Source organism: Miscanthus floridulus, chromosome 18 (genome assembly GCF_019320115.1).
Source record: "Miscanthus floridulus cultivar M001 chromosome 18, ASM1932011v1, whole genome shotgun sequence".
NCBI lineage: Eukaryota > Viridiplantae > Streptophyta > Magnoliopsida > Poales > Poaceae > Miscanthus > Miscanthus floridulus.
The window spans coordinates 105,168,415-105,183,213 of NC_089597.1; the positions used below are offsets into that span (position 1 = coordinate 105,168,415).

Below are 14,799 nucleotides of genomic sequence, written 5' to 3' on the forward strand. Positions count from 1 at the left end.
GCATGCGTTCAATCTTGTCAGAAGTTCCAACAACGGTACGGTCCTTAACCGGCATAGATGGAATCACATGAGTCAGCCTACGTATAGACTCCGCCCGGCCTTGATTTCCATCACCCCATGGTTCTATTCCACGATAGCAAATATAGCCAACCGTGCTCCGGTATCCACCTATATCTCACAGGTGATAGGAAATCACCCGACTTCTACCGGTCTAAGCATGGCTAAGCATATGTTCGATCCTGAACTTACACAGGGATAACGGTGTATATATTTGGACAAGGAATTTATATGCATCAAGTGGTTCCATTCAATTCTTATAACCTAATGCATCAATCATAAGGACTTAAGTAATCATTTGTAAAATACTGGGAGACTTAGAATGCTCCGGGGCTTGCCTTTCAGAAAGGATGTAGGGCGGTGATCAGGGCACTCCGGAAGCTCTTTAGGGTTCTGCTCCTTGCCTTCGGGAGCTGTGGCTTGAGGATTCTCCTGCTGGTCCCCTTCCTCTACTTCGTCGAACACCAGCAATGCTATTCCTTCCTCCGATCCTAGATGCATGAATATGGCATAAGGTATTGCGAATGCATATATGTTGACAAGTATAATATGATGATACATGATGAATGCATTCTTGTACATATTCTTAACATCATGGTACTGAAGTAATAACAAGTGTATTGTGTTTTTACTGAGTAGGTGCATATCTCTTCTTAATGATTCAATCAAACACTTCAGCAGTTCATGTACGACACTACAAAACAGCAGCTACTTATTTTACTCATAACTGCAGTTATACTTATCCAAATGTGGTGATCTTGGACTTTTTGGAAAGATTATAAAATTGCATACAATTCTTATTTAATCACCAAAAGCTAATTCACAATTTATCATAACCAAAACAGACAAGCGACCCAATGCTGTCCAGAAATTTCAGAGATTAAGCAATTTGGAAATACTAAATTTGAACAGCCATAACTCCCAAACTCTTTGGCCTATTGCTCTGAAATTTTAACACAAGATACATGGAGAAGTTTTCTACAACTTTGCTATTAACCATTTTTACAGCAACCACCATTTTTACCATGCAACACATCAAACTATAGAATCTATCCTAAATCCCGCTCAATTTGAATTATAAAGCAACAATACTTCTACTTCATATAAGCATTCAAAATTTGATAACACAAAGTCTACCAACAGTGCAAGCATACCAAATACACTCAAGAGAACATAATGGTAAAGCCCAAAATATTTATTTAAATGCCTTTATCATTTTATTTAAACACTTAGGTTAAATAATAAACCTATACTAAATGTGTACCATAAATTCTCAAAAAATTACAGTGCCTTACTAATGCTATCAAAAGACCACTGTAAAAGTTTCATGCCATTTTACCAAGTAGAACATTCTATATGAAAATGACAAGACAGAAAGGCCTACAATAGCAAAAATAGAAAACCCTAGTGAAAAGTGTCATGCAACAGATTTTCTATTTTTCTTATCATCCATATGGTACTAGGATAACCTCCAACAAATTTCATGAATATTGGATTCATAAATAATTTAAAAAAAATTCATACAAGGATTATCTATTTATAAAAGAAAAATCTATAACTACAAATCTATACATGCACTGATCCTCAAATTTTTACCAGAGCTGATACATGTCAAGAATAGCTTACCACAAAAATTTCATAATTTTTGGTGCACAGGAACTCTAGATATAAAATAAATAAGTTTGCATGCATTCAAAAACACATTTCAAGTTTCAATTTAAATCTTCAAAAAATTCTACTGTAAGTGTCAAGATTATATTTTTCCTAAATACTATACTTCCTAAGGAACACTACAAAATTTATTTCATAATTTTTGAAGCTACACAACTAGAGATATAAATATTACAAAATAGCATGAAATCTTGAATCAAATGAACTATCCTACTCTCTACTGCCGCTGACCGGTGGGACCCGCCTGACAGGGAACCCCACACGTCAGTGACATAGAACAGAGCAGCGGCGCTACGCGATGCTTGCACTACCAGAGCTCGTCGCCGGTGAGTTCGCCGGCGGTGCCATCTACAAGTCATGACCCCCACTACCTAGCGCATCGATTGGGCTACTTGGTTGGGCCTCTCGTCGGCGCTAGCAACGACGGCGGCGACCATGGCGGCTCGAAGGAGCTGGACGACGGCGCTACGCCGGTGGAGACCACGGTGAAGCAATCTAAAGCGCGGACGAGCTTCTACGGATTCAGGCGAACCTAGCGCACAAGATTGCATGGCCAATGGTGGAGGGAGGTTCTCTAGCCACGGTGACGGGCGTGGCGGTGATGCTCCGGTGAGCTCGTGCGCGATGCTGGGGCTTACCGAGCGCGGTCAGCGAGCACGAGTGGATGCGGCGAGTCACGGGGGTGCTGGTGGAGCAGCTGCGGTGGTGGAGGAGCGAGGGCGAGCTGGCGACGGCAATGGCGATGACGGTGCTCGGTGCTGAGGCGGCTGCTGCTGCGGGCGAAGGAGGCCGAGAAAAGCAAATGGCGTGCGCGGCTGAGTGCGGGCGGGTGCTGACGGTGATGTAGTGCGCGTTGCACTACTAAATTTTGACCCTGTTGCACCGGTCAATTTTTTATGTTATAGGTCTAAAATAGATGCAATTGTTCGGTTTCGCATCAATTTCTCGTTTGATGCCAACCGATGCAAGTGGTCTTGATGCAATAGCCTTTCGCATCGGTTACTTATGGTTGATGCGAGAAGCAGCTATTGCATCATCCATCCGTTGTCTCTTGCATCAAAATTGAGAGATGCAATAGCTTATTGCATCCAAATCATGTTGATGCAATACATCTATTGCAACAGCTATCGTTCGATGCAATAGACTATATTGCATCCATATTAGGTTCGATGCTATATAATCTATTGCATCACCATTTTGATTCGATGCAAGAGGTTCTATTGCATCATCATTTTGGTTCGATGCAATAGGAACTATTGCATCGACATTATGTTCGATGCAATTCAAACTATTGCATCGACATGAGGTTAGATGCAATACAAACTATCACATCGACATGAGCTTGGATGCAATACAAACTATTGCATCGACATGAGATTTGAAGGGCAACCAATTATTGCATCAAATTCATTGCACAGAAATTCATAAAATTACAAAATTCAATAGCACAAAAGGCAATCATATTAATAACTTGGATCATAATCATTCAATAGTTTGTACAATGTAAGAAAGTCAAATGCCTTCCTATTTCCAAATAGGTAATTGCAAAGTTGAACTGCATTACAAACCACTAACTTATGCTACAAATAGGCAATCATAAACAAAAATACATGTCTCTTAGCACAGATCAAGATGACATCTTTCTCGTTGCACAATATTTGATTCATTTCAACTTGCCAAGACTCCCTCAAGGTTGATCATCTTGAAAAAGTCAAAATGACATGCATTAGTAATATATATAGTTGATCACACAGTTGGAATCAAACATAGACAACACATGATAGACAACAATATTTTTGGGTTTAACAAATAGAATGGATACTGAAGCCGAACTATAAACACATAAGGCATGAACTCCTGATTGCTCATGTTAAGTGAACAAACATACATGTATAAGTGAACAAAGTTCATGTTAATAATCTGGACAACAACTTAAAATGACACATGATTGCTCATACCTTTCCTCATTTCTTTCTGCATTGTAGCTTTTTATTTGCAGCAGTATTCCTCAGTGCTTGTGATGTAATAAATGTCACTCTCTCATTACTATCTTTATCATTTGGGAAAAGTGATCTGTTGGCGCTGCGAGTGAGGCGACTAGGTTGGATACTCTTCTGTTTGCTCAACAATACACTGTCTGATATAGTCTGTAAAAACCAGAAGATTTGAAGGAGCAATCACCACTTAGCAATTCTAAGAATCTGTTCAACTGCAGGTGATAATTTTGAAGTATATTACCTGTTGCACATGTTCTGATCCTTGGATGGGAGTCGGAACAACAGTAGGTTCATTATGTGTGGGCAGGGCAGATTCTGTACCAGCCTTCATATTTTAAAAAAAGATTCACACATTATGTCAGATTAAATGTAGGTATCCATTACATTGCAGTTTGCATTTATCAAAAAATAACACATGTGCTAAATCTGCACCTTCATTTCCACTAACCATATTTTCTGCAGGCTGTGGGGCTGTTGTGGTTGATGCAGCATTCTTGCATTGGAGTTATAAGGAGAAACATTAGCAATCAAGCTTTACTAAAATCAATGATGTTGGTAACAATTAAGAAGTAGTATTATTACCAAAGGCGGTGCTTGATTGTGTTGTTTGATTAGTGAAAAAAACTCTTGCCTTAGTTCTTCTCTAATCTTGCTACTTGTACTCTCCAGTTGATGTTGCAGTTGCTGAATTTTTTCCTTGTCGCTCTCCCTCTTAGCGGCTTGAACGATAAGCTTTTCTTTTAACTTCTCTACCTCAGCTTGCATCTCACTATTCTTCTATTGGGCTGCTGCTGCTAATGCAGATGCACAAGCTTGCTCTTCAATTCGTTCATTCATAAGTTGGCTTTGGGTCGGATACTTTGCCAAGTATCCATGTCCAGGACCTTTCTTGCTCCTGCATCCAGTGGTTTCCTTGTAGGTTTCATGAAGAATATGCCTTTCTTGTTCTTTTGAAATCACAGAAGCTTCCAACTCAATTCTCTCTGCAATTTTGGAGAAGGCGCTTTCCTAAATTTAAGAATACAATTAGTGTTTTCAACTTTAGCAAGTAGCAACAGCAGTTCCAGTTCAAGTATAATAAGAATTAGGTAAAATGGATACTTTGGAAATCAAACTGTATCAGTTAGATTCATGTACTGATTACTTCCTCAAAAAATCCAAGTCCATGTTAATCATGCAAATATGATTCCTAGCAAAGCATGTTGAGAGGTAAAAAGCAATGGACAGTTGAACTCTAGCATTTCAGAGATATGTATGACATTGGAGATAAATGAATAAAACGTGTTATGAGAACATACATCACTGGACACTCGTTTACCGAGTAGCCCAGCTCTATTCAAATCACTTTAAAGAACATAATTAACTACATAAACCATCTAACATAAGCTACTTGCTTTCCAGCAAGTTCCTAGAAATCTGGGCATGCAACAGCTGTACAGAAAATAAATCATATATGGAGATATACAAGTCCAAATGACTTGCAAGAGGACATTCTGGAAAGCTTATAAAATTCTCGAGATTTCATCTTCATACATCAAAGCATGATTCAGAACTTAAGTACTTTGAAATAGCAGAATTACAGAAACTACTCTGCTGAAACAGAGAGCACCCAAAAACTGGGAGGTAACTTCAAACAGCTGTAACTTTCAAACCACTAGGCCAAATGACCTCAAATTTGAACAGCAGCTAGATATGACAATTATCTTCGACTTTGGTATTCACAAGTTTCCTAGGAAACCAACTTATCAAGGTGAACTTCTCTAAGTCCCCAGATCTGTCTAGATGGGACCAACATCCCACTTAAAGAATTAACGATGTTCCAAACTTACATTTGGACCATACCAACCATATCATGGCAACATACATAACTCATGGACACCAGAAAATATGATGGCCATCATAAAATAAAATTATTTGATGCTTTTCTAAATTTAAATAGATACAAGGATGCATAAAAGACCATATACAAGACTTGCATAGAAAATTCTACAAAAATTACAGCAGCTACCATATGCTATCAGGAGACCACAAAAAAAGTTTGGAAGCATTTGGCTCATCCAAACTTGCTATACCAAATAGAACAGGTGGCACAGCTGAAAATAGCATAAATAAGAAACTAAAGATAGGATTGCCAAACCCAACACAAGGACAAGGAGATGATGACCTTTTATCACCCAATCAGGGCATGTACAACCATCAATATAATAATTATGTTATATATAATTGCAACATCACTAAGTACTAATGAACAAAGTAGCACTTACATATATTTCCTTAGCAGCATCAGAAGACCATCGGCCCTCCTTGATGCGTGTACTCCTCCAAAATGTCAAACCATATGGCTCTTCACCAGTCTCCAGGTTTCTCTAAGATGTGAAAATTGAACATTGTTACTGTTTAGGTAAAAAATAAAAGAAGAAGATTAGGTTCCATATCATTACCTGCTCATAACTAACTTGTGAAAAAGGTTTTGATCCTGTAAGATGTATTGTCTGTCGATGCTGCGAATTGCTAGAGTTTGTGGTGCTTATTCGCTAATATAAACACAGATATGTTAGTTGCACTACAAAAATACAGACAATAAACACATATATGTCAGAGGCTTGGAACCTGGAATTTGTCACTTCCAAAATACAACACCAAGTAGTGCCACTCCACAATGTCCAAATCATCTAGCTTATGTCTCATTCTTTCATGATAACTGTTGTATGCCTTGTATGTGGCACTCAATTGAGCTCGCCATCCTTTGTAACGATACTTTGCAATCTTCCATATCCTAGCCTTCTCATCATCATTGTTCTCAATGTTCCACCTAACCTGTAGAAAAGGGATACCAACAAATTGTGAACAAATAAGATATTACAAAGAATTAATTTATCATATGCGGGAGCAAGACTATAACATACCATTATATCTCGTGCTATTTTATCTTTAACAATCTGCTTGACATCTCCCCACTTTTTAACTCCAATAAGTGGAGTCATTTTTCTTGTAAACCAAAACTATTTCATCAACAAACCCGCGATAGTTATCTCCTATAGGACCGCCTTTCGTGGATGAGAAATCTATACTAAGTTTCTCAATGCCAAGTTTAAATCTCTTAGCTTCTACCGATAAACCTTTCAAGGTTCCACGCCCAATCTTTCTCTTGTCGCCAACCCCTACTGTAAAATTGATGTTATAAAATGGAACGTATGTTAACATTATAAATCAGCATTTTTATGTTATAGTAATGTATGAACACTCTGAACCATTGCATACCTTTCTGAGAGGCCTTTGGCCTACCAGCATGAGCTGGAAACTGCATTGGTGTTGCGCTATTGTCACCACTTCCGTCTTCTTCAATGGTTTCATCATCTAAATATGCGTCTGCACATACAAAAAAGTGAAAGTACACAGTTACAATGAAGTTGGAAATATATATATATATGCTTCAACTAATGCCAAGATAAAACAAAATCAGATTACATATATCTTGAAGAAGCCCTTCCCTCAACCATTCTTTATATGTTGCAACAGTATTCAGCCGGGTGTCATCCTTAAATTCTGCGAGATGCATATATAGATGTTATATATAGTGTCAGTTTTAGATCAGTAACTAAAAATCATTGAGATGTATTTTTCTAGTACATTAGTACCTGGGTTGTTTTCATCCTGTGGCAGCTTATTGAGCCACACCTTGTACACATCAATGTCTTCATCCTGAATTCCTTTTCCACTAACTTCCTCATGTGTACTACGTTGCTTAATCGGTGTGATTGAATATTCTCCTTCCTGATCTACCTGAGTTGTTGAAACTGCTATCCTAATTGTCTTCTCTTCTGTACAAACTTCTATCATTGTCAATGCATCTTCTTCGTAATCTATACACTGCAGCAAAGCTCTATCATTGCCACATCTCTTCATATAGTACATGAAGTCCCTCGCAGAATAACCCAACTTAACTTTGTACTTTAATAAGTTGGCAAAGGTAATTCTAGCACGGTCAATGTCCAATATGGCACGTTGCTGGTCCTTGGGCCCCCCCGAGAAATCAATAAATACTTTCCATCTATCTCCCGTTTTCTCGTGTGTTTTCCTACAAAATATTTTAACTTCATTCAACAAATTTATCTTATGATTGTAAAATCAATTAATGACTGCAATATGGCAAATTCCTAACAATTTTGGGAACAAACCATATAAAATTATTCACTGCAATATGGTCAATTTATGTATGGTCAGTACCTCAATTTTCAAATTTACCCAATATCTAAATTGTTCTTTCAATAGAAACAGTAGTGTTATAACATCATGTGTGCACTTATCCTATCTCTTCCCAGGAAACACAAGCATACCCCAGTTGTATCACATCCAACCAATTATAATTAAAAGCTTAAAACTACAAAGATTTTTAAATCATCAACTCAGCCACCACAATTTCTTGAAAATAATGACGGATAATTGAATTTTTTTAAACAGAGTTCAATTAATTAATTAATTGACCAACCAATTAATTGATGGAAATTCTCCAACCAGCACATAAACTGCATATCGACAGGTACCTGGGTTGGTCATCTTTTTGCTTCTCGGGTCCATCTTGTCAACGATGAGGTGTCTATGACACCTTCAGGGCTGGACCGCGTGGAGAACCTCCTGCTGGACGGAGGAGATGGCGAGCTCATGGAGGTAGGAGACGGCAACCTCTTGGACGGAGTAGACGGCAACCTCCTGGTAGGCGGCGGCGACGGCGACCACCTGGTATAAGCACTGACCAAACTGACAATTTAGACGAACATTCATATGGTAACATAACCATCGCTGGCATAAGCACTGACCAAACTGACGGAACCAAACCATTATACCAACATTGTTCTATTCCCCAAAGGCATGCATCAGGCAAGGAATAATGGAGAGATAAATAAAAGAAAGGTAATTAACTGCTATCCTATCACTGGTACGTTAAGAAACCATTATACCAGCACTGTTTTATTCTGCAAAGGCAGCATCCATCAGGCAATCAAATAATGGAGAGATAACAAAAAAAAAACTAATTAGCTGCTATCCTATGACTACCACGCTGACCAAGCTGGTTTGATGGTCAGGCCAACAATGATCTCTTCCCCAACGGCAGAGTGTCTGAGGAACTGAATTACTGAAATTAAAATAAAATGCTTGCCTGCAACGTTGCTGCCTGTTTGGCGTTTGTCTGTGCAGAGTGAAGCTCTCTTACACGGTGCCGGCGGCGTCGCTACTGCAGCTGGCTGGGGGCTGCCTGGTTTGGGTGAACAGCGGTGGCCGTCTGGCCGATGCGGTGGTACGATGGCAGGGTACAATGGCCTTTCTTCCCCTTTCCTATCTGGACGGGTCAAAGGGCAAGGGCAAGGAGAACGATGCCAGTGACCATGTGTGGCACAAATCGCGACAGGGCGAAAGGAAGAGGATGCGGAGCCTGCGAGACGCGTGCGTCGCGGCCGGGGGAGAGGAAGAGCAGGCGGAGCCTGCGAGCCGGCGGTGTGTGGCGTCGGCGCGTGGAGCGGGCGCAGAGGAAGAGGAAGAAGAGGAAGCGGATGTGGCGAGGTGGAAGTTTCTGCGTTGACGGCGCCGCAGGATAGGGTCGACGGGGTGGCCTCTGGACGTGGGCGTGGAGGGCATCCGATTGGCAGGGCTGGGATCGGACGGCTGGGATAGGTTTTGGCTTTTGGGTGGTACTAGCGATGGCGGGATTTTTTCACTGAAAATGCGCGGGCAGTTGGGTTTCGGCGTTTTGGCCTTTGTTTTGGCGGCTGTGCTTCCAAATGCAAAGTATAGTTCAAATAAATCTGTAGATATACATTTAAATTTTTTTTAAAAAAAATTTGTGCCAAATAATTAAATTTAAATAGTTTTCTTAATCAAACATACCAAATTAAGATTTTATTACATTGTCATATAAAAAACGTAAAGTTGACTACTAATCACCTTCAATCTTAGAAAATTAATGGGAATTGACTATAATCATGTGCTTATGAAATAAAGCAACATGTTATCTCAATTTAATTTTTTATCCAATTTGTTTAGTATTCTTATACGTATATTTTTGGTTTTGGTGAATAGCATATGAAAATTTCTTTACAAATTGCACAACACTATAGTAAAGTAGTTAGTACAAAATGAGAACCTAATAGCCATTACTTTGCCTAGCCTAATTCACCCAATGCATGCCTCCTACACAAGTCTACTAGCCAGCCTTGAACAACTACTAGAGCACTCAATCAAACAAAGAGGCTAACATATTACTCTAGTCTAGCTAAACTAGTGAAGCAACTAAACTAGCTATTTCTACCAACTACAACCGTAGAAGAAAATAACAAGGATGTAAAAGCACAAGCAAATAACAAAGATAAAAGATCATTAGTATCTCACAACCTTGATCGGAGCCCTGGCACAATTACCATGTAGTGCTCGACAATCTCAATCAACTCCAAGGCGGCTAGATGACAACAATCATGCCAAAGAGTAACAAGAAAAAAACAAAGCCATCACTCTCAACTAGTGCCACAAGATGCAAATCAACTATGCAGCACTCTCAATCTCACCCAATGTGATATTTGATGAGTAATGTGAGTGTAGTGGACACCATGTTGAAATGCCCACCTAGAATGAACTTATAGCTTTCTGATTGAAACAGGTAATTACTCATAAATAAAAATGAGCTTTTCAATTCTTATGTTCCATATTTCTATTCATTCTGTCACATGTAAGAAAGTTGTTCCCATCCCATGAACAACCATATCTCAGGAGTATCTTGCTTGAATAATTTAGGTTATTAGTTCAGCTATTCGTTTTGTATTCGGATTCGTATCGGACGAAGTGAGGATGCCTGGGATCGTGATATCCGAAAGCGAATTCAAAATTAGTTTATTTGTTTTGTATTTAGATTTATACCTAGCCTTCAAATCTCGTAAGTGACCTAGGCTCGTATGACATGCACTTATAATAGTTAGAACAACATTTGTCTAGTGATGATATGAAATTAGTTTATTCGTTTTTAGCAGTGAAACACTTGAATTTTTCCCTCCAAACTCGCACACCATCTTGAAATCCATGCATGTGTACTCTAGTGAATACCAAATGAAGCAAAATTTACAGCATTTTGTTTCTTGTACATAGAGCATCCGTGGGCGTGACATGGTGCAAGTTATTTCTTTTGTCTGACTTTATGTTTCATGATTAAGTCATTTGATTTGCAGAAATGTTATGAACTATGTTGTGATCGACTATCATTAATTTTGGACCAAAATTTTGTTTGATTTTAAATTTGAATACTAAGATTTTCATTTATAGTTTTATGTATAGTGCTTTAGATTGTTATAGTTTAAATAAATTGTTATATAATGTGATGATCTCAAATACATATGCATATAATGTACGAGAAAATAGAGGAAATTGAGAGTAAAGCCCTGTTTTGAGGGCTTCTGCTAGAGTGTAGCTCAGAAAATAAGGGCCTCAAATATCAAGTAGGGATCCTATTTTGAGGCTACGAGTTACTCTGCGGTATTTTTTCTTGAAATGCTTAGGCGCAAAAATGTCAGTAACTCATCTAACCACGTCAAAATAAAACAATGATAATTTGATGACCAATATCCTAAGTTCATTGATTCAAAAAGATATTGCAAGTCCATCGGTGGCCATATTACAAACTCCAAATTCCGGCGTTGTTTCGCGAAATCTCAAATTCCCGCATTCATCTCCGTCACGCACTCACGCTAGTAAACTCCAAATTAGTTGTATATATACGCGGTGGTTTTCGTCCGACTCCTGCCGCCCTTTTCGTCCATCGCCCTCGTCCCCTTCCTCCGTTCCCGTGCAGTCCAGAAAGCAAAAAAAATCTAGCCTCCGCCTCCGGCCCCCGTCCCCAAATCGCCCCCAACCACACCAGAGAGAGAGAGAGGAAAGGTCGATAAAGGAAGCGGCGGGACGAAGGAGGCGGCGCCGCGGAGCCGCAACCAGCGCAACGAGGGCGGGGTCGTTGCTCTGTTGGCAGCCCGACGAGGGCAGGACGATGGAGCCGGCGGGGCGGCGGTGCGGCTAGCCCGACGAGGACGGTATGAAGGATGCGGCGGCGAGGTGAAGCCTCTCCGATCCATCTCCTCTGCTATCCGTCTCCGTTCCTAGAAAGTCTCCATGGGACCACATCAAGGTGAGAGCATTTCTAGAATCCGTACCTTCATAGGTTCGCACACAAGCTGTTCGACAGAATGCTTAACGTGCTTATTCATCACGGCTGAGGCCTGAGGGGCTGTGACTTTTGGTTAGGTAGTACTAGTAACAAGCCAACCGCTTTTGATTCCATATCCCATAGGCATCATTTAGTTTTCTCCCAAACATTTATGTACTGTAACTTGCAAGAAATTCGTGCTGTAATGTTCTCTTCAATGGTCCAGGCTGAAATATTTTCCCATGGATCTTGTCTCTGCAGAATTTATATACGCACTTAAGTGTAAGAATCACTTGAAATTTTCTGCATTTCTATCTTGATCTTGTAGTTGTTTCTAAGTGCATGATATTCTATCGTATATCTCAGTGATTTGCAGTCCACCATACCATTTGAAAATTTAGAATGGTGTGGTTGGCATCAATGCTTAGTGTAGCTTTGTATGATCGAAGTGTTGTTAAATATAATTTGTTAAGCTTGTGTTACTTCAACTGTTATCATTGGCTGGTATTAACCCTCTTTGATGTGCCAATTTTTCAAATATTTTTAAGACCTTTGTAACCATTTACTTGTATACTACTCTCAAGGAAATTTATTACTCAGTTAACATTTTGCTTTCAACACACTTTAAATCTCCTGTTGGGTGCCTTTTTCACCCAGGGATCCTTGCAACTTAAGTTGATGGATGAAATGATTTACCAATCTGCCCAATGTTCCAAACAGCATGCCATGGTCACAGTGATGCACATGTGAAGTGATTGCGATTTGTGAGATGGTATATTATTTCATTATTGTATTTTCTATATTTCATTCTTAACAAGATGCTAAAATGCCATCCATGTTGCACTTGGGCCTAGCATTGCTGGTAATTAATCTTGAGTTCTTGACTAGCGGCAGTGTATTCTGTAGACCTAATGGCTGGCAGTGTATCATAGCTGGTGGTGACTGTGCCAGCATTGAGTTCAACTTCATGTATTCTGTAGACCTATTGCTGGCGTTGAACCTAGGGAAGGACAAGTCAACTGCAATTAGACTACTCTTCCCTTAAGATGTCTGTATCCCTCCGTGTAGAATATTTCCACTCGGATCACGCCAAGTTTTATTGAAAGAATGAAATTGGCCAAGTGAGCTAATCACTATTGTAAGCCTTGATCTTGAATCCTCCACGTCAAGCCGGGATGCAATTGGTGATGGCAAGGTTTCATTTACTGTAGCATCTCCAATATGCACTTAGTGCAACTGTTGTTATCTTGTCCATGACCATCCCTTCCAGCAAAGTTAACAAAGTTATAATTGCTAGACCTGTTGCCGGGTATTCATGCCCACTATCCATTGGAGTCGTCAATGGGCTTATCTGCTACCACGCTAGGTTTATCAAGGTTTATCCATGAGAGTTACTCAAGTCAACACAAGAGGTCAGAACTGGAATTGTACCTTGATGATCCTGCTCATCCTGAAATTGATAATGATGTATTTGACATCATTGCATGGTGGAAGTTGCATGGTCCAAAATATCCAACCATTTCTCTAATGGCACGAGACATCCTAAGTGTTCCAGCATATACTGTTGCATTTGAATCGGCGTTTAGCTTAGCAGGGCTGATCATTGATGACAACCGTCGTAGCTTGCTCCCGGAAACTGTTGAGGCTTTAATGTGTACACAGGATCGGTTGAGAAGTACCATTCCAGGTATACAATTCCTTTGAAATTGTACTATACTGCTTTGCGTTTCCTAAATAAATAATATTGTAATGATTTGGGAACTTGCTATTTTTTTTTTGATTGAAACAGATGAGTCAAGTATGGCAGCAGAGGTCATTTCCTACTGCAACTTTGTCACCAACTACAAACCAACAAGGTCAATCAGTTGACGCTTTTCTTGAAAGATTATAAGGTACAGCAACTGAGTTATTCCTATCAGACTGCTGTTTGACTCAGCTCTGGGTTGATCTCTGAAAACAGTATTTTGTGTGGGATTCTGTTGCTTAGCATAGCAAAGTGCCAGAGTTACCTTACCTTTTTTTTTCCTTGTAGAAGAAGTATTTGGTTCTCCACACAAGGCCCTTTTTATCTGCTTCTTATACTGTCTCATCCAATGCAGATAATTTCAAGGTGTGGAGGGTCGTGCTTTTCTGCTAGATTTTATCTTCAGCTTAAACTGTCCTTGTAAGGGTTGTGTTCAGGTTGAGAGTTAGCAGGTTGAGCTGTCTATTTGAGAACCCTTTAAAATTATCTGAGTTTTGGTGTTATGGATCACTTGAAACATTATATGGAGTTTAAGTTAGAACTGAGTTATTTGTCATATTTTGTATGATGATGCGTTAATTGTATATGCTCATTGCATCTTGAGCAATGGTTCTGTGATTTCATGAGCGTATCTCCGGCTCCATGGTCATGTGATGGTGTATTCAAGGGCTGTGGATGTGCGGTATGGAACCTGGCTGTAGCAGTACCTTGATAAAGTAAAATGGATACTCAATTTATCCAATGGATATGGGGAATTGGGTATGAGCAAAAGTGAGGAGGGGAACATGCAGGTAAGCAACATATGGGTGTGGGTATGGGCACAACGACAGGTTTAATAATTGTTGTATTGTGTTTTTAGTTGGTGTAATTTACTGTAAATGTACTATTTTTTCTAGTCGAGGTGTTGTTTTTTATTCCATTTTCCATGAGCTGTCATTTTTGCTTGAGGTTGACCAAGAAGTTAAAAATTATTGTTTCTAGTTATCTATTATTGCTCTATCAACATTATATGATGTATGCAAATTGAATTGTTATCTTTCACTTTTTGCAAATGTGCACCCAAATGCGCTTTCAAGAAAATCGGTTAATCCTTTTTGCTACTTGTCGCCTTATCCATGCGCATCCAACTATTACACTCATGTGTCTAACAA

At 39.5% G+C, this 14,799-nt stretch overlaps 1 long non-coding RNA gene and 1 pseudogene across 3 annotated transcripts; one reads left to right on the forward strand and one right to left on the reverse strand.

Annotated features, from left to right (window-relative positions):
- Window positions 1-3,183: 3,183 nt before the first annotated feature.
- On the reverse strand, window positions 3,184-7,762 carry LOC136522005 (uncharacterized; annotated as a pseudogene).
- A 3,682-nt stretch (window positions 7,763-11,444) lies between these two features.
- On the forward strand, window positions 11,445-14,484 carry LOC136520968 (uncharacterized). 3 transcript variants are annotated; one of them, XR_010775455.1, is made up of 5 exons: window positions 11,445-11,886; window positions 12,131-12,186; window positions 12,562-13,591; window positions 13,694-13,796; window positions 14,004-14,484. It is a non-coding gene; the product is annotated as an uncharacterized lncRNA (long non-coding RNA). The 3 variants fall into 3 exon arrangements; XR_010775453.1 differs by having other exon boundaries at window positions 11,447-12,186; window positions 14,004-14,482; XR_010775454.1 differs by lacking the exon at window positions 12,131-12,186 and having other exon boundaries at window positions 11,448-11,886; window positions 14,004-14,480.
- The last annotated feature ends 315 nt before the right edge of the window (window positions 14,485-14,799 follow it).